The sequence below is a fragment of the Dipodomys spectabilis genome, unplaced genomic scaffold, assembly GCF_019054845.1.
Source record: "Dipodomys spectabilis isolate Male_0828 unplaced genomic scaffold, ASM1905484v1 ptg000137l, whole genome shotgun sequence".
Lineage (NCBI taxonomy): Eukaryota > Metazoa > Chordata > Mammalia > Rodentia > Heteromyidae > Dipodomys > Dipodomys spectabilis.
Window position 1 is genome coordinate 8,734,848 of NW_024870814.1, and position 20,110 is coordinate 8,754,957.

At 39.7% G+C, this 20,110-nt stretch overlaps 1 pseudogene; it reads right to left on the reverse strand.

The window, feature by feature from the left end:
• Positions 1-12,803: 12,803 nt before the first annotated feature.
• On the reverse strand, positions 12,804-19,869 carry LOC122116778 (annotated as a pseudogene).
• Positions 19,870-20,110: the final 241 nt, after the last annotated feature.

Genomic DNA, 20,110 nt, shown 5'->3' on the forward strand with positions numbered 1-20,110 from the left:
AGAGGCCTTCATTGAAGTACCAGACAGCCAAGGCTGTATTAGGCTGGGTTGGTTAATCTCCAGCATTGTCCGTCCTTACCTGGGAAGCAGAGCAGCAGGAGCCCCAGGAGCTGAGCAGGGGTCCTCATGTCCACGCTGTGTGCTGACAGGCACTGACTGCTGTACAGGGTGTGTGCAGTCTATGAAGAAGTGCTCAGGACAGTGGGCTGTGCTCTGGTCACATGGAAATCAGCAGGGGGTGGGCAGGGCCTGGCACAGCTGCACGATTGGCTCAACTTAGTGAGTCACCACAGGCCTGGCTTCCACACCAGACAAGGGTGACATGAATTTGTCTGCAGAGAAGATTTTTCTCCCTGGGGGACATTTGACTGTAGAAGACATTTAAAGTCTATTTTCTAAATGTTTAATGCACAGAAACAATTTATAGAGTATTTCATAAATATATTGAAGCACATTCTTGTTTCCACTTAGATTTTTATGCACTATCAATAATTCTATCTGGAAAAAAGTCACTTTCTGTTTTCCATACCAAGTACATATACATTGAAAATTGTTTTCTTTGTTTTCCTTTTTCTCTGCTTCCTTCTTTCTTTCCTCTTTGTTTATTCTCTCCTTCCTTCCTTCCTTCCTTCCTTCCTTCCTTCCTTCCTTCCTTCCTTCCTTCCTCCCTTCCTTCCTGGTTTCCTTCCTTCCTTCTTTTAGGTTTTGCACTTAGTTTTTGAACTCAATTTCTGGGTGCTGTCCTTTAGCTTTTTTCTTCAAGTTTAATGTTCTACCCCATGAGGCACACTTCCATTTCTGACTTTTTGATTATTAATTGGATATAAGAATCTTGTAGACTTTCTTATGCTGGCTGTCTTTAAGCAACCAGTCTCATATCTCATGTTCAAGAGCACATAGGTTGATAGGTATTAGACATTGGCACCTGAATAATATGATTCATCTGTCTGCTTGTCTATCTTTCTGTCTGTCTCTCTCTGTGTGCACTTCTTGGGGCATGCACTCAGGGCCTGGGTGCCCTCTCTTAGATTTTTGTGCTCAAGGATGCCACTCTGCTATACTGCTTCAAGATTTTGGATGGTTAATTGAAAGTAAGTGACTTATGGACTTTCTTGCCTGTGCTGGTTTCGAATTGCAATCCTTGCATCTCAGCTTACTGAGTTGCTAACCGTATAAATGTGAGGTAAGGTACCTTTCAGTTTAATTTCTTTATCTAAACAGATAATATGAAACATACTGAATGTATTCAAAAGTGTTTTGTGGTAGTTTTAGTCATGGCCATTACAATATAAGATGAAGAAATATCTGCTTATCCATATTTACTCTGATTTCTCAATAATGACACATAAATTTACCACCATTGAAACTTTAGGTGTCTTTTATTCCCAGTATCTAAATAGACTGTATGCTTTCTGATTGGAAACCTCTCATGTTTTGTGCCATTTACTATTACTTCTCACAGTTCATCAGGATGAAGTGATAAGTATTGATGCTGCACATGATTACTTCAACAAAAATTACTGCTACCCAGCCATACATTCCCTGTCTTTTATTTTTTCCAAATGAGTGGAAACATCATGTCTGCCCAGATACTAGTATTGCTGTTTACATCTCTTGGAGACAGAGAGAAAGAGAGAGAGAGAGAGAAGATAGAGAAGAAGAAGGAAAGAGAGAGAGGGAGAGAGAGAGGGGGGGGGCTCTTGATTTGTTCTCAAACCAGTAAAAATATCCCTGAAGAAACATTTTGGATCTGGATAAAGAATGGATGGAAATTTGATCAATCAGATATCATATCATGTCTTTTTCTTGGACCTATCCAAGTTTCACAGCAAGAGAAGCCATTTTTGCTTCCTCATGCCCACCCCACACTGTAAGAATTCTGAGAGTCTTAGTGAAATAGCACAATGCATCTAAATGGGATGAAGAAGGCATATGTCAATGGACATCTTACTGTGGTGAGATTGTAAGAAGTAAAGCCCAAATGGTGACTATGAAGTCATTTGTCACAAGTGGAGCCCAAAAGGTGACCATGATATCATTTTGCTAATTATTCATGTCGTTTCAGCAAGTGTGGAGATGTGAAGACTGAGCTAAACTTTCAGGCAGTGGAATAAACTACAAAGATTTGGATCAGGACTCTCTGTCCAGGGCTGACACACTTGCTCTGGGCTATAAAAGAAGCAGTCACCCTCCAGAGTGATGGAGCTGAGAACCTGGGGTAACAAAGGCCCTGCCCTGTGGTAGCCTTGGATTCACTGAAGTAATATGCTCACTACTCACTGTAATTGAACCCAGCTGAAAGGCCATGACCAGGTTGAGAGACTTAGTCATCAGGAGCTCAGAGTTTTGCCTGTACTGTGGGGCTGGCTGACTTTCTGTTGTTCTCACTAGTCATGAGGAAAGTCAGCTAATGTCCCTCATCCAAGTAACTTCTTACACACTTGGTCAATCATGTATAAATTTTATGTATATTGTATGTCTTCCTCATTGTTGATGATTCTGAAAAACAACATCTGTGACAGCACTAAAATTTCAAATTCTTTCCATCTCCAGTTCATTTCACATACATTCATAAGCCACTTCAGTCATCTCGCACTGAATTTCTTAGAAGGTTAAACCTTCAGTGTGTTCTGTCCTACTGAGAATTTACAAGGCCAACTCATGCTGACTGTGTGCACATGGCTTGTGGTACCTCAGAGGGCAGTACTTTGTTCTCACACATCCAGTCCACTGTTGAACTGGAGTTTTCACTCCATTCTAAGAATCCTAGTAAAAAGAGCATCATTGTGTGGATGTGCTTATAACAGATTGAATAAAGTAGAAAATATTCAGAAACAAGCAGAGCACCAAGGCAATACGTGTAGTATCTCAGACATATGAACCCCAGGGTAACTGTGCAGCAAGCTTGCCAGGCTCAGGTTGCTAAGAAGGAAGCTCACTCCTGCTCTCCATGTCTTTCATGATCTGAATTCTGGGGCTTTGCTGATTGAGAGGTTGGTTTGCCCTCTTGTGGCAGACTTGTGACATAAAACTCTTTAGGATTGTCAGTTTGGAGTCCCAGGGTCTAGACTGAGAATCTTTTCCTCCAATATTGACAAAGTAGGTCCTATTCCATCTGTTTCAAGACCAGATTCAGTAGGAAAGTCAAATAACTCTTATTATCAGGCATTTTATGGCGGTTTACGAAAAAAATGTATTAGTTTCCAATGAATTCTGAGAATTTATTTTCTACAAGGTAGTTGGTGGCCTAGGATGTATGTTTCCTATGAGGTGCCTAAGATGTGATTTTGGCAAAGAGGAGGATGTCTTGAGTGACAGAGAAGGGTACAGAGAAGGGGCTCTGGTCCAGGTCCAGGTCTTCCAATCCAGCCTCATTATCTGTATCACAGAAACTATTTTGCCATACCACTCATTTCCTCAAGGTCCTGAAAAAATGGAATCAGTTAGCTGGAGAACTGACTAATACCATTATTTTCAACACTACCTCCTTCCCTTAAAGGCTGTCTTGATCATCTGATTCCTATATGGAACAATTGCAGCACTTCCATTGACTTGCATTTGAACTGGTGTTTGCAACATTAGGATAGCCACAATGGAACTCAGTATGTAAAGACTGGTCCAAATTTGATGATAATCAAATTTTGTGATTTTCCCAATGTCTTGTTTATATCACTAATATTAACTTATTTGACTGATTTACCAGAGGATGGAATGACATCAGAACAGAAGGATGTAGTAATAATATTTAATAGACTTTAACTAAAGAGCCTTTGGGAAGAGCAAACTCTTAGCTTCTGATGCTTGTGGTCAAACTGAAGATAGAAATAGTTTTCTGGGAAGCTCCTAGAGGTAGAGCATGAAAGTTCTATTGTAAGGGGAAAAGAGAAGAATGGAAATCAGGCTCAATGTCATGTAGAATTATGCTTAGTATTTTGACATTGTATAAGTATTGGTTCTATATTGGGTATCATGGCTCCTAATTGCAAGCCTAACTACTTTGATCAATAGAAATAAGGAGGATGACAATTTGAGACCAATTTGAGAGATCAGCAACAATAACAAGAAGTTTTGTGTCAGAGCAATGGGAAAGAGAGAACATCTCAGGAATTGGTTAAACTTCTATGGATAGATTGGAAGATTGTGGAAGGGTAAACTCATGTGAAAAACTTTCCCTTGAGAGAAGATTTCTTCCAGACAATAAGCTCATAGAGAGACACCTGGAAAGTCATTTCACTGGGATTAATTTCACCAGAATTTCTTTTGCAGGCAAGCTTGAGCTACCTGGAGACCAGTAGAACAGGAGAGAAGACCCAGGAATAAATCCACATAGCTATAGCCATCTGAATTTTACCAGAGTCAAAACATACACTAGAACAAAGAGAGTCTCTTAAAAAGTTTTGATGGGAAACCTGAGTATGTACATATAGAAGATGGACTCTACTTCCCTTTTCTCACCATTAAAAAATCAATCTGGATTGGATCAAAGGTATGTGAGATGTGATACTTTGAAACTACTATAGGAAAAATTCTTGAAGATTTGGGTTCAGGTAAATAATTATAAACAGGGCTTCTGTTGCCCAGGAAATATGTGCAAGAAATGACACATGGAACTGCATAAATTGTAAAAGTTTCTGCCTATCTGTAGAGAAACGTATACACACACACACACACACACACACACACACACACACACACACACACACATATCACACATATACACATGTAGTACTAGGGCATGAAATCAGGATTGGACCCTGTCCCTAGCATTCTACCTTTTTAGACAAGCTTCATTTCTGGACTATTAGTAGTTAATTGCAGAGAAGATTCTTACAAGCTTTCTTTCAAAGGCTCATTTCAAACCTCCTTTGTCAAATCTCAACCTCCTGAGTAACTAGGGTTACAGGTATGGGTATTGACACTCAGCAGGAAAATAATTCATTTTTAGAAATCATTTTTTGCAATGATGCTGAACAGAGGGGTTAGATTTACATGAGGAAGGTAATGAGTACCTTTCTTGTAGAGTATTGTTAACCTTTGTTTTTCTCCTTCCCTTCCCACCTCCCTGATTCTCCTTACCCCCATCTCTCCCTTGAAGTTGTAAAGTTCAATTCCAACATAGTGTCTTGTGAGTCTCATTGTTACAATGTGTCATCTTGTGTCCTTGTTTCAGCATTTTGTTATATCCCTTTCTCTCCCCAAAATAGATAAATGGATATACAAGATGCCTGGTACAAAAATAAAATACACTGACAACAGGGGTTATACATAGGGGGAAGAACATACAAAAGAAACAAAAGAAAAACACATAGTACATTAAACACAACAACAACAAGGAAAAGCCTCTTGTGTGCATATCTTGCGGTAGGAAAATAATTCTTTTTTTTTTTTGACAGTCGTGGGGCCTGAAATCTGGGCCTGGGCACTGTCCCTCAGCTCTTCAGCTGTAGCCTAGTGTTCTACCACTTGAGCCTCAACCCTATTTCCAGCCTTTTCTTCTTATGTGGTGCTGCAGAATTGATCCCATGGCCTCATGCGTGCAAGGTAAGCACTCTACTAATGAGGCACCTTCCCAGCCCCAGAAAATAATTCTTAAGCCAAGTAATTTATTCTCCATTTTTATGTGTGGTATTTTTTGCATCTGATTTTTTGTATTACAAAAGGTCTTTCAATTGTTTGTTGATGTTTAACTTCATGCACAACTTGCAATATTTAATACAATTTCTACCTTCTTATAGTTTCCTTCAAGACATAATGAAGTTTTTTCCCCTATGACCCCTGATTGGAAGACAAAACAATCAAATTTAAGTTAATTCTAGTGCCATCACTTACGTGGAATGTTTCTGAGAGTTTGGGAGAAGTGACCGTCAATATGATGATTATGATTGTTTGTGTAAGCCCATTTCTGAAATCCTTGTTCCTTCTCTCGTTTCCTGAAGAGTTTTGTCATTAGAGGACTTTATGAGACCTCCTTTATGAGATTTAGACAGCAGGAGAGGTTTACTCTTTATTGACATAAGTAGGCTGACACCTGACCAGAGGTGTGGCCTAGAGAATCCCCAGAAAAGTTGGTGGATCAAGTGAGAGCATTAGTGACCCACCCTGGCTTTTCCACAGGGTGGAGAATCACAGGATCATGTGGCCTAAACCACAGAGCAGCTTCACCAAACTAGAGAATCCCACACTCCAAATTCTCTGTTTAATTCAGGAGTTAAAATGGTAGTGTTTAGATTTTCCTATATTAAAACAATTCCTGCTTGGAGAATCTTGGTTGGCTTCTGTTTTACTGTGTGAATCTCAAACAATGTCTTTTTTTCACCCAAATAATGTCTTTGCATGAGAAGATACATGGCCAACTCTCTCCCTTTTGGGACAGAGGAGGAGAATAGAGAAAGGCACAAAGGAACAGTTGTAGAAAGTTCAACTGAAAGCTTTCAGTAGTGTTCATAGTGAGGCTACATCTGAGAAGCACTATAGTGGATGGAGGCACCAGAAGAAGCATCTGGGGCAGCCCAGCCTCTCACATTGGCTTCTCTGGGAGGTTTGCAATATTACTTGTCTCACTGTGGGTGGGTTATTATAACACCATGGACAGGAATAAGTAATAATTAGGGTGCAGGCTGCTGATGGTGAGGGTGTACTCTGTCTCAGATCCAGTGCCAATAAATCTGGAAGGAATTCTGGGTGGCAAATATTTTGTACCTTAGATCAGGAGCTTTGATTCTTTTCCTGGTGTTTGCTGATAAAAGTATGAGGAACTGCCAATTCTCTGACTGGCCCTGTAAGTGATGGTGACTGTGTCTCCCAGAGATGCAAACAGGGAAGATGGAGACTAGCTCATCTGGATGGCACATCTGGCCCCTGACATGGAAACATAGAATCAAATATCCACATAAATATGTATGTTTCATGAGGATCTCACAGAGAGCCAGACAGAATTCACCACAATGAGCTTATGAAATTTTCATTGCTGTCTTTTCTTACCTGGGAGCCACAGCGATAGGAGTTCAAGTCCCAGAATCTGATTTGAGGCCCTAATGTCTATGCTGTGTGCTGACTACGACTGACTCCTGCACAGGGAGTGAGCAGCAGCACTCAGGGAAGTATGCTGTGCTCTGTACATATGCAAATGCAGGGTCTGAGCAGGACTGGACACAGCTGCAGGGCTGGCTCACTTCAATAATTCAGCACTGGCCAGGTGCTCATACATGTAGCAGGATGCACCAGGGAACACAGTGTATGCAGGTAACGTTTTTCTCCCAGAGGCCATTTATTTTTTTACAGCAGATGTCTGAAAGACTGTAGTTATGGTGCATAATACATAAGCATTGGATGGAGTAACTTATGTAATGGTGTGTTGTGATGCAGGAACATTTCCTTGTTTGTAGGGAACACACAGACCAGTCTTAGAAGATGAACTATTAGGGGGTCCAGTGATGGGGCCTGAACTCTGGGCCTGGGTGCTGTCCCTCAGCTCTTCAGCTCAAGGCTAGCGCTCTACCACTTGAGCCACAGCGCCACTTCCAGCTTTTTTCTTTTTGCTTATGTGGTGCTGAGGAATCGAACACAGGGCCTCAGGTGTGCAAGGCAAGCGCACTACCACTGAGCCACCTTCCCAGCCCGAACTATTAGATTTTTAACTCTTAAGTAATTCCTTTATTTTTATTTTTGTGTGTTGTATTAATAAGGGGCTTGATGTTTAGGGTGTGAGTGCTGTCTCCAAGCTTATTGGCTCAAGGATGGTGCTCTACCAAGTGAGTTATACTTCCATGTCCTCAAAAAATTTTTATGGGAAAACAAATGCTTTGTGTTCTTACAAAGTATTTATGGATTTAAAATAGTCTTACTCTTTTAAAGTGAAATGATAATCATTGAGAGATATAATAGGAATAGGAAAAGGAACACAACTGTTCCAATGTGACTCACAGACCCACCATCTTCCAGGGCTGTAAGTGTCTTTCTTGTCCTGTATTAAATGGGCTACACAGTTTTCTTCTATCATCTGCACATCTTCTGCCATATGCAATGTAAAGTGTGACTAGAGTTGCCACACTGGTTCACTTGAGCAAACATCTCTGCACTCTCTGCACATGATCTTCAGTCACCATAAACAGGTCTGGTGTTTGTTATTGTTGTTATTATTTGTTTTTGCTTCTTTTTGCATTGTAGTACTGAGGAGGGACATCAACTTGATCCAGAAATCTGCTTTGCTGTAGGCATGTCTAGGGGAGAGTCTGGTTCTCTTGTCAAGCCAGTGTAGGGAGATAAACAATGAGAAGGTGAATAAGAGTTGGATATATGTTTGACATGTCACGTCTATTCATTGACTTGGATGTCCCATTCTGGCTCTTCACCATGTGGGACGGACCAGCTCGGCCAGAGCACTGGGACCGACGGGACAGGGATCTCGGGATAAGTGGGCAAGGATTCGGAGAAGTGACAAACAGACACAGACTCAGAAGAGTTGCATCTGAGTATATCTTTATTGAGGAAAATTAACATTTTTATACAGTGTATGATTGTGACATAGATTCTTCCTTTATTTAAGCACGTAATCAATTTTTAAGAAAAGCAAAGCATTTCTGGATTACATGAAAATTGATGAGTATTCCACCAGCTGTTTAAGCTAAGTGGTGTTAAACTAGTGTAGCATATAGTTAAATAGAATGTGTCATCTATTCAGCCTTTTTTATGTTTAATAATTAACAAACCTAAGACAGGGCTGTACTTATATTGTACTCTTTTTATTTTTTCCATATATTTTCAAGTTCCTTTGAAACCATCCGAAAAATCACTTCCAGGTTGAGTCAGGCATTCTCCGTTTTTTATAATTTTAATCCCAATATTTGTTCACATAAATTTCTAATTGTTATTTTAAACTATCTTATTGTCGTTTTTATAATAAACATCATAATGGTCTAGATCTACGTAATCTTTGTATAAAATCTAATGAGTTCCAAAATTCCCTTTTTCCTTTTACATTAATCCATCTATTTTCATCTTAATAAGCTCCTGTAGAAAGCAATGGTTCATTGGTCGGTTCAGGAAATGTGATGTTACTAACTTTATATTTTGTGGGAAACCACCATCTATTCCTTATAACGTAAGCTGGACTAACTGTTGGGGGAATCTTTCTTTTCCTTTTATTATCAGGGGTCCCTTTTTCTAGAACTCTCTGAGCTTCTGGGATAACTCCTTCTATCTTAATTTAATTAATTAATTCTGCCTGTTGTAACATATCTGGAAATTTTAAGTTTCTATATTTACTATGAGTGAGCCGCAAAACTGCTTGTGAAATTGTAGGAGTTTCCGGAGGCAGCGTCACATCAGATGATAGATTGATTGGGGCATTGCCTACATTTAATCTTTGGTCCTAGTCTTTATTATTCAGAGAAGCAGTCTCTATTGGACTGGAAAGAAACAACATGCTCTGTTGGTTGATCAATAGAAAATTAGCCAAAACGAGAATTAAGGCAACAAATGTACAGCTAAGAAGAATATAGTAAGAATAAAGGTAGAGGCTATAAAGGTGCAGCCAAGTGTATGGGAAGCCTTGAACCAACTCCCCCTTCCTGCAGGCATGCTTCCTGGAAGCTCTTTGTCTAACACAATCTCTCATGCAGACTCTGGAGGAGGTGGCGTGGCAATCATGGCAACATGTTTGTGCCTTTGGTCTCCAATCACTAGACCCAAGGCACACTGAAGTTCTTATTGAGCACTAGCCAAATAGTAACATTGATACCTAAGTAAAATCCTCTTACTGTGTTTCCAGCAGACAACACTTTATAGTTGCTGCCAGAATCTAGTTGCTAGAAAGGTGTAAAATTCTAAACTTTTTTTAACTAGATTATCTGGCATTGCTGATACCTTGGTACTGTTTTTCAATATGTATGTGCTCACTTCTACCAGCCATCTTGAAGCAAGAGAGGAGACCTGTGCTTATAAATCAAAAAGGATACTGTGTCAGGAATAAGCACTTTCAGCATTTCCTCAGTGGTGATGAGAGGATAGGTGCATACAAGCCTCAGCCCCTCATCTTAGTGAGAGTAACCCAAAGTTATTTCTCCCCATTGGTTCGAGCTGCAGTCAGCCTTAGCAATAGATAATGCATAGCTTGCAATAAGTCTTTACTGGTCATAGCTGAATGACCAGTTTGACTGACTGGTGCATGTGGAGAATGTCCGATGCCAAGAGACAACTCTCGTTTGTGCTTTTGCCTCTTCCTGTTTACACAGGATTCTGAGTGATTGACATTACAGCGCAACAATCCTATACAAATACAGGATGAATATCTGTTCTCTAGTGAGCTTCAGCTTTCTTATCCCCTTAGATCCTAACTACCTCTTAGAATGTACCCTTGCATCCATGAACAAAACTGCCTTAACCCCAACCTAACACATAGTCTCTTATCCACTAACAGTGGAGGTGAAGGAAATTCAGTAAATTCTGGAAAGTGTCTCATATTCTCCTACCTTTCTTGGCAATATGAACAGATGCCATGTGTAATTTTTCCACTGGAATGTTGTCTACTGGATGGAACTAGCAATACATATCCAAGCTGGATTTGTTGATATTTGACCTATCCTAAAATATTAAGTAGAACATGTTTGGATGGACACTCTTTTTTTTCAAAAATAATGTATTCATTTACACATTTTAAATGTTTTTTATTGTAAAAAATACTCTAAGAGGGGTTATAGTTACATGAGCAAGGTAATGAGTACATTTCTTATCCAGCATTGTTGCCTCCTCCTTCTCCTACCATCCCTTCCCTCCCACCTCCACAACTTCAATTCCCCCTCCTCCTCAGCTCCCCATGCCTAATTTGTAAAGTTAGTTTTTCAACATAATGTCTTGTACATCTCATTGTTGCAATGGGTCAACCTGTATCCCTATTTAAACAATTTGTATTTTCCCTTCCTCTCCACAAATTAGACCAACATCAAATACAGTGAAAACAGGGGTTATACTGTGGGAGAGGAACATACAAAAAATCACATGGTACTTTATAAATATGTTAGAAACAATAGCAAGAAAGAAAAACCACTTGTGTTCCTATCTTGGGGTTCATTTTGCTTAACATCATCTTATCTGGTTATATGTACATAGTTTTTTAACTTTTCTGCTTGTCCCAGACATATACTAGTTATTGCAAATAAGGCAAACTATGAGACCTATGTTCCTTTGAGCCTGGCTTACTTCACTTAATATAATTTTTTCCAAGTCTTTCCTTTTCCTATCAAATGAGACGATGTCATTCTTTCTCATGGAGGCATAGAATTCCATTGTTTATATATACCACATTTTCTTGATCCATTCATTTCCTGAGGGGCATCAGGGTTGGTTCCCTATGTTAACTAGGGTAAATAATGCTGCAGTAAACATAGTTGTGCTGGTAGCCTTAGTATGATCTTGTTTGTGATCATTTGGGTAAATGTACACATTTTATGACTTAACACCTTTTCAACATAATCTCACATTCTTCAAATAAATATTTTAGTGTAAATATGACAAAGCTTAAAGGGAATGATATTTCCTTCTAGGGAGGATCAATTGCTGAGAAAACATTTCATGGACATATAAAATCACACATTCTTTTGTGTTTTCCAAATGAGCTAAATACATAGAATATCTAATCAGAAACAATCCATAGACCCAACTCTATGAATTTTGTTACAATCTTCTCTTGTTCCTTTGAATCCTCCATATTATAAATTTCAGATAAAGAAGTAGTTGTGGTTCAAACTTCTTTTTGTGTTGAGCAAAGCTGCTCATCTAAAGATTGTTTTGTCCCCAGCCTAGACAGAGAACTGGAAGGATCTCCTGCTCTGTCTCTAAATCTTCCTTGTAAGCTCTTTGAAGATGTGTCCCTCAAAATCATAAAAAGAATTGCTTCATGAAGCACAAACTATAAAGATCTGTTTTGAAACTAACTAACAGGTTGTGGAGGAACAAAAGTTGGACATGAAAACACATTCTTTTTCAAAAATATGTTTTTTATTGTAAAAGTACTGTATAGAGGGGTTACAGTTACATGAGCAAGGTAATGAGTACATTTCCTATCAAGCATTGTTGCCTCCTCCTTTGTTTTTCCCCTACCATCCCTTCCCTCCCACCTCCACAACTACACTCTCCCTCTCCCCACCTAAATTGTAAAGTTCATTTTTCAACATAGTGTCTTGTAAATCTCATTGTTAGAATGAGTCAACCTGTATCCCTATTTAAGCATGTTGTTTTTTTCCCTTCCTCTCCCCAAATTAGTGAAGTGTATATACATTCTTGAAGCTGGAGTTAGTGATGAGTGGCAAGGTCTATCCAAGGCCTGTCATGCTTCTCAGCATGACCCAACAGGTCACATAATATAAAATATATCCAGTCTCTTCTGGGTAGTGAATTCACTGATGAAGCAAACAGTCATTCTTTATTTTTTGCAAACAGTCATTCTTTTGGTAACAATATACATAGTGGAAAAAATGTGTGTGTGTGTATATATATATATATGTGTGTGTATGTGTGTGTGTGTGTGTGTGTGTGTGTACACACCTTTATCTCCATATACATATATGTTCTCTTCTATAACAATTTGAGGCAAGATAATGTAGTGATCAACAGAAATGTACAAGTTTAACTTAGCTGCTGTATTTATATTATTCTAGTTATAACTCTTGGAATCTTTTCCCAGAGGATCTTTACCTAGACAGAACTTTTTCAGTAAGCCCATGGTTTCTTTCCCATTTGTGTTCTTGTTGTATTGGTCCTCTGTTGCTTGATGAAAAATGAGGAAAATAAAACATAATCACAATTGTTTACCATTTCACGTTAAATATCAACATCCCCATGTGTTACTGAATATCCAATACAAAGCTCTCCATTGTTTGACCCTCAGGATTATATTCAGCCAGGCTCACTTGCTCAATTTGACTGCCAATCATAGCTGCACTATTCTCCTCCTGGCATTACTAAACCAGTTGTGTACTTGGAGAATTGTGAGTGTTTTGTCTTGTACTAATTGTATTTTTTGCTCTTCAGAAGGGTATGGATATGTGAGGTACTGGAAGAGCCCTGGTCTCATAACATTTGTTGCTACTAAGGGGAAAATATCTCTTTTGTTGTAGTGCCTTTTCCTTGTTTGGATGGTCACTGTCACCTGTGCCAGGTGAAGTTTCACTGTTGTCTAAACCATCCCCTTGCTCATTACAGTTATCTCCACTCTGGGAAGCATGGCCCCACCGGAGGGTCAAGAGTGCCTGCTGAGTAGGGGGAGGTCATATCATAATGATGTTGAAGGGCTAAGGGTTATGGTCATCAAGATTTGTGGAGGAGATTGAAAGTTCATGGTGTGAATTTGAGCTGCCATCTCTTTCATCACTGATGGGGTTGATGGGCATTTTCCCCTTCAAACCATTACTATACCAATGGCAGAAATTGTCACACAGTTCATGGACATTTTCTACCTGCAAAAGGTGAAATCTTCATACTTGTATTGCCATATCATCAAACTATACAGCTTTGGATTTGATGAAAGGAGGATGTCTGTGAGGCTGTGCTTGGTGAAGAGTGCAATGTCCTCCTGGAGGTAGTGGGAAGAACAGATGCCCCTGATGGCCATGCAAGGTTCCTGAGAGAGTAGGTTGCCAGCTCACACTTCTCAAAGGCCAGAGCTAACAGAGAGAACAACAGATTCCTATAGATTGTGTTTTGCTTCAAGTCATACTTGATCGTTGACCCAATGCTGGACTATATGAAATTGGCATATGGGGCATGCACCACAACACTGTGTGGCATTCCATGTCTCCCTCTCTGCTGTCCCAGTTTATTTTCTATAGAGACTTCTAAGATGATAACTTACTTGTGGGTTATAATGAAGAAATTTGAATTGTTCATTCAGTATCCAAATTCAAATTTAAGTGTAACTGCTCTCAGATTACTCACAAGTAGAAAGGTAATGCCAAGTATTCATGTGATTCAAAAGATTAAATGACTGTTAAGTGTTTGTAATTCAAGTCATAAGTAGATATTTGTCCAGATCCATGGGGACCAATGTCACATGCCTATGATCCTCATTACTCAGAGGAATCTAAGATTTAGAAGGTCAAAGTTTGAAGTAAGCCTAGGAAGAAAATTCTTCAAGATTCATCTCCAAACTAACCAGTGAAACTTCAGGCTGGAGATGTGGCCCAAGTGCTAGAGTACCAGCCAAGCAAGTAACCAAGAAGAGGAATGTGAGGCCCTGATTCAAACCCCAAAACATGAGCTGAAAACTATATACAAGTGCAGGAGCTGGACTTCAAATGACCCACCCAAGTCCACATGGACAAACTCCACAGAGACATGGTTGTTCCTGAATGACATATATCTAACTTTTCCACCGTATTTCATTGGTGTTTAGGAAAATGGAGGGAATTCTAGAACACTTTCATTTCCATCTACAAACATTTCTTAGAATAAATCTAGCTGCAAAGAATTCTGTTTTCTGGCTCACCAACTCAGAAGATTTTGTGACCAATTTGTAGGTAGCATGAAGCTAACATAGAAGGCAATGATAGAAGATTGCTGCAGTCTGTAAACCTCATACATGTCAGGATCTAAACCCGAGATTTCTTTGTGCTCTGTTAACTTAAAAATCTACCTTGTTTTTGTTTGTTTGTTTGTTTTGGTCAGTCCTGTGGCTTGAATTCTGGGCCTGGGTGCTCTTCCTGAGCTCGTTAGCTCAAGGCTAGTGCTCTACCACTTGAGCCAAAGCCACACCTCTGGTTTTCTGGTGGTTAATTGGAGACAAGATTCTCATGGGCTTTCCTGCCCAGGCTGGCTTTGAACCAAGATCCTTTTAGTAGCACCTGAGTAGCTAGGATTACAGGCATGAGTCATGGGCACCAAGCTTTACCACATGATTTTCATTCTACTTTAGAGGAAGAAAGTTTGGAAGGAGATGAGAACAGTTGTTAGAGATGAATACTACCTACTCCTCCAGAGAAATAGATGCTCAAGTATCTTGAGCCTACCAATGTTATCATGTGTATCCAAAAGTACTTGGGAGATGTGATTCAGTTAAACATTACCAAACAGGAACGATATCTTGAATGTTCTCTGAGTGAGTCTGAATTCATCCCAAGGGTCTTTATAATGTTGAGTAAGGAATGTCAGAGAAAGGAGGTGATGGTGGAAAGGATGGGTCATGATGCATTAAGAGAGGTCAGATCTGAGAAGTCAACACTGAAGAAGTTCAGAAATTGGATTCTTTTTCTTAGAGCCAGGAAAAGGAGTATAATACTCCTGAGTACTTAATTTTTCTCCTTCAGAGTCTGTCCAGCTGCTTGCACCCCACTGGACTTGCATACTTCTTCCATCTGCCTGAGAGCCTGTGTTCCCTGACTTCTGGATGAGAAAGCTTGCATTGCTCAACAGAAAATCAGGGCACACACAGGTCTCTTAGATCCTTCTGCATGGAAGTTTCCTATAGTAAAATTCAGTAAGAAGCCTCTGTATTGGTTTTCTGCAGCAATTGACCAAAGTTTCTATGACTTGAAGAGGAAAAAATGCGAAATTAATAGGTCTGGATATCTTAAGTCCTACACAGGACTCAATGTCCTGTGGCATTGTCCAATAGCAGAGTGACTTTTCATTTGTAGAGTGTCAGAGAGAATATTTCTCTTGCCTTTTCCTACTCCTAGAAGGTAAACTTCCTTTTTTGACAGGTGTCCTTTCTCTTCCATGTTCAGAGCAAGCAACCTGTCAGTTCTGACCCTTCTGGGGGCACTGACATCTCTGACATCTCTGTAGGCTTTCTAAATGTGCACAAAGAAATGCCATTGCACAACAATGTTAGTATATATTAACGTTATTTTGTGTTCCTCTGACTTGCTTCCCAGTCTTTATATCTCATGGTAATTAATAAAATGTAATGTTTAGAAAAACTTTGTACGTCTACAGGAACAATATGCCAATTTATCACTCTTAAACACTTATTTACAATAACAATTGAGTACCTAGTTTGGGGGAGAGAGTTACAGCAGGAATGAAGAGACTAATAAACCACAAATCGCACATTTGTACTGGGAATCTGAGAGATCTGGGGCCTAAAGAATGCTGCAAGTCTGTTTAGAATGTTATCAGTACTCACCTCTCTTTAACAGAGCAGCTTGCCTGGAGTTTCTTCTGCCATGGAACATGGTCATAAAGACAAAATGGAGACCATGACTTTCTCCAAAGTCAACCTGATGGGGCTCATATATGTAATTTTAGCTACATGGGTGGTGTAAACTGGGGGATTACAGTTCATTTCAGCCCAAGCAAAACATAGGGCCTTATTTAAAGTAGTATTTGGGAGGTTTGCATCTTCAGGATCAATATCAAAAAAAGGGTGAGGATAGAATTCTCAGGTATTTGAAAATAAGCTTTGTTCTTGAAGTCTCTGGTGCACGTCCTGGACAAGGTGACATGAGCAGGATATTTTTTTTGTTGTTGGTTGTGGAGCTTGAACTTGGGGTCCTTTAGCTCTTTTGCTCAAGGTAAGCATGCTACTATTACTTGAGTCACAGTGCCACTTCTGAGCAGAACATTGTATTCAGTATAGGATTACAATCCTTTACTATATTATTCTGTTGTGCATAAGGAAATGTTAGTAGAAGGTGGGAAGGTGGTTCATGAGAATAATATCAACATTCAGGGAGATATCAAGTTCAAGGGCAGCCTAATTGTATGGGAAGTTCCAGTAAAAATAAACAAGCAAACAAAACCAACAAAACCAAAGAAACAGAAGTATCAGTTGGGACAGTTTTGTATTGTGGGTCTACAGTATTTATACTACGCCTTGGAGTTTTTGCCTTGTTGTGTATCTGTTACTATGTCTAATTATTAGATGTATTGACAGCTGTGCCATTAGCTTTTAATGAAAACACTATAGAGTATAAGATGATTGAGTTGCTTCACTGTACAGAGCAGTTTCTGAGAAGTAGGTGAGGTTCAAACTAAGAACGGGCCAGAAGTTAATACTGCACACCCATCTTATATTTGCTGCTGAGTGATCTTTCATGAGGGCCTCGAAACTGCCTCATTTGTTAATAGAATTGGTAAAAATCATCACTCTATTGGCCACAACAGTTTGTGTGTGTGTGTGTGTGTGTGTGTGTGTGTGTGTGTGTGTGTGTGTGTGTGTGTTCAATAGCACAGAAGAAGTGGGCCTTATCTGACCCCAGAGTAAATGGCACTATCATTATCTATAACTCTAGATTCAGGTTTTTACTCCATAATATTTAGAGAACCACATTCATTGTCCTGGTCCATGAGGAATCCAGGCTGTATTTTCTTGCTCTTCTAAATTGTAGTAATTGGGTATCCATGCTTTGTCCAAGGACATCTGCATGTGCACTCAGAGCAGCACTTTGCCTGTAGCTCTGGATATCATTCCTCCTTTGCCTTTCCATCTGCTTTATTTACCTCCATAAAACTTTATTTGTACTACTTCAATTCCAAAAACTTCTTTGCACACTCAAGATAAAGGACTTCATTCATAATCAGAGTCCACCTTATCATGCAGGGTCTAATTGAAAGCTGGGTTAGCATCATGACCCCATATGCTTAGTGACTGTGTGGTGCCAATCCAGTTCCTTAGCCTGTCTTTCCCTCAGTGTCCTCATCTGTGTAACTGTTAGAATAATTTACTGATGTGAGAGTGCAGCTCAAGTAGGAGAATGACACCCTAGTGAGCTCAAGGCCTGAGTTCCAATCCCAGTGCCACCAAATTGACCAGTTTCAGAGTACATTCGTGTGAGTTTCAAGACTTTTTCATCTGATTAGTTCATTACAGTGCTGTGTTTCCACTTCTCACTTGTCTTTGAATCTTATTTCAGCTTACTTGACAACAATTTCCTCTGACCAACTTCCTTTCACCTTCTCAAATTGTCAACCTTAATGTTAAGAAAGGGAAATTTCATCTTTTTTAAATTATGAAAATACCGTACAGAGGGGTTAGAAGTATATGTGCCAGGTAATGAGTACATTTCTTATCATGCATTGCTGCCTCCTCCTTTGTTTCCCCTTACAATCCCTATCTTTTTTTTTCTTCCTCCTCTTCTTCCTCCTCCTATTTTCCCACCTCCTTCTCTCAAGAACTCCATTTTGAGCAGCTAAATATATTGCACAAATAGGAAGCCATTTCAAAATTAGATGATTTTTAAAATAATCTATGATGATCTACATAATTCACCATAAAACATGATTAGGAACAAGATAATATGAGTAAAGTAATTGAAAATATTTCTAAAAGTCAACAGCTTTTCATGTTTAAGGAAGCTATTTATGTTTAAGGAAGACAGAAATAATGGAAAAATACCTTAGTGGTTTAAAGTATATGCAAATTCTATGACAAAGATGATACTCAGTGCTGAAATACTTTAACATTTTTCCATCAGACTGCATTACATGCTGAAATGTTTACTATCACTTCCTCCTATACAAAATTGTACAGTATGTCCTCCTCCAAATTCTAAGAAGCAAAAAATAAGAGAAGCCATTAAATCGAGAAATGAAGTTCCAAAGCATCTTTTTATTTGCTGATGAACTTTGTACCAACATATTGAGGAGTATAAAATATATCATTGAAAATAATAATAACTTTGTAAAATCCATGCAAACACAGTGAAGAGACTTTTCTAGAAAGCAATGGAGAGTAGATTGCTATAATCATTGTTTTGCTGTGTGTGTGACACTTCTCATCATCTACCTCTGGAAGCCATTTTCTCCAATATTTCCTATAGAGTTTCTGTGTGAGGAGTCCTCATAAAGATGGAAAGTTAGAAGCATTTGCTTTAGAGTGCACTGAAATCTACAAACAGACGCTGGGGTGGAAGGGTGGATTGGAGGTTGGTTACCTGTCAGTTCTACAAACAGTTTAGAGCATTGGCACCCACCACTGGGTGTCTAGAAAGGACAAGAGCCTAGTTGAGGAGGCCTCCAATTTCACATGTAGATGATCTGTGTCTGACAGCATTCCATTTCTGTGTCTAGCTTGACTCATTAACATGACCCAGTCTTGAATTGGCTGTAGTTTATATAATTTTATCTTATTAGAAAATAAAAAATCTGCTTGGATTAGCTAGCATGTCTCAACATTACAAATGAATCCCAAATAATGTTCTCACAGAATCCTCCTGCGATGTGATCTCTGTGCTCTATTGACTCAAGAGGGCATTGTCATGTTTGTACTACTGCATAGAGAGCCAGAGTAGAGAGAATTCTGCCCAGCCACTTCTACCAAATCTTTGAGTGACCTTCAGAGTCTGTCTGCATCTGAGCATCTCTGTCAGCAGGTGAAACCACCAGGAGGAGCAGCTGGGGCAGCCCAGACTCTCACTTCTGCTTCCCTGGGAGGTTTTTGTAATGGCTTATATCGTTGTGGGAGGGTAACCATAACCATGTTGACAGTAATAAGTGGCAACATCTTCAGGCTGCAGGCTGCTGATGGTGAGAGAATAATCTGTCCCAGATCCACTGCCACTGAACCTGGATGGGACACCTGATTCTAAATTAGATGCTTTGTATATCAGGGGTTTGGGAGCTTTCCCTGGTTTCTGCTGATACCAGGATAACCAACTGTTGATGCCCTGACTGGCCCGGCACTTGATGGAGACTCTGTCTCCTGGAGTTGCAGACAGGGAGGATGGAGTCTGGGTCATCTGGATGTCACATCTAGCACCTGGCAGTAGAAACATAAAAACAAATTTCCACCTTAATAATCATGGTACAAAAGGCTTCCCTTAATTACCAGACAGCCCTGACTATACTAGGCTGAGTTAGTCACCAACATTGTCCTTCCTTACCTGGGAAGCAGAGCAGTAGCAGCACCAGGAGCTGAGCAGCGGTCCTCATATCCATGCTGTGTGCTGACTGGGACTGACTACTGCACAGGGTGTGAGAAGCCCATGAATAAGTGCTCAGGGCAGTGGGCTGTGCTCTAGACACATGGAAATCTGCAGGGAAGGGCAGAGCTGGGCACAGCTGCAGGATTGGCTCAACTCAGTGAGTTACCACATGCGTCACATCCACAGATGTCCCAGAGGACAGAAAAATAAAGTGCTTCAGAGAATGTGTTTGTCGCTGGAGACCATTTGAATAT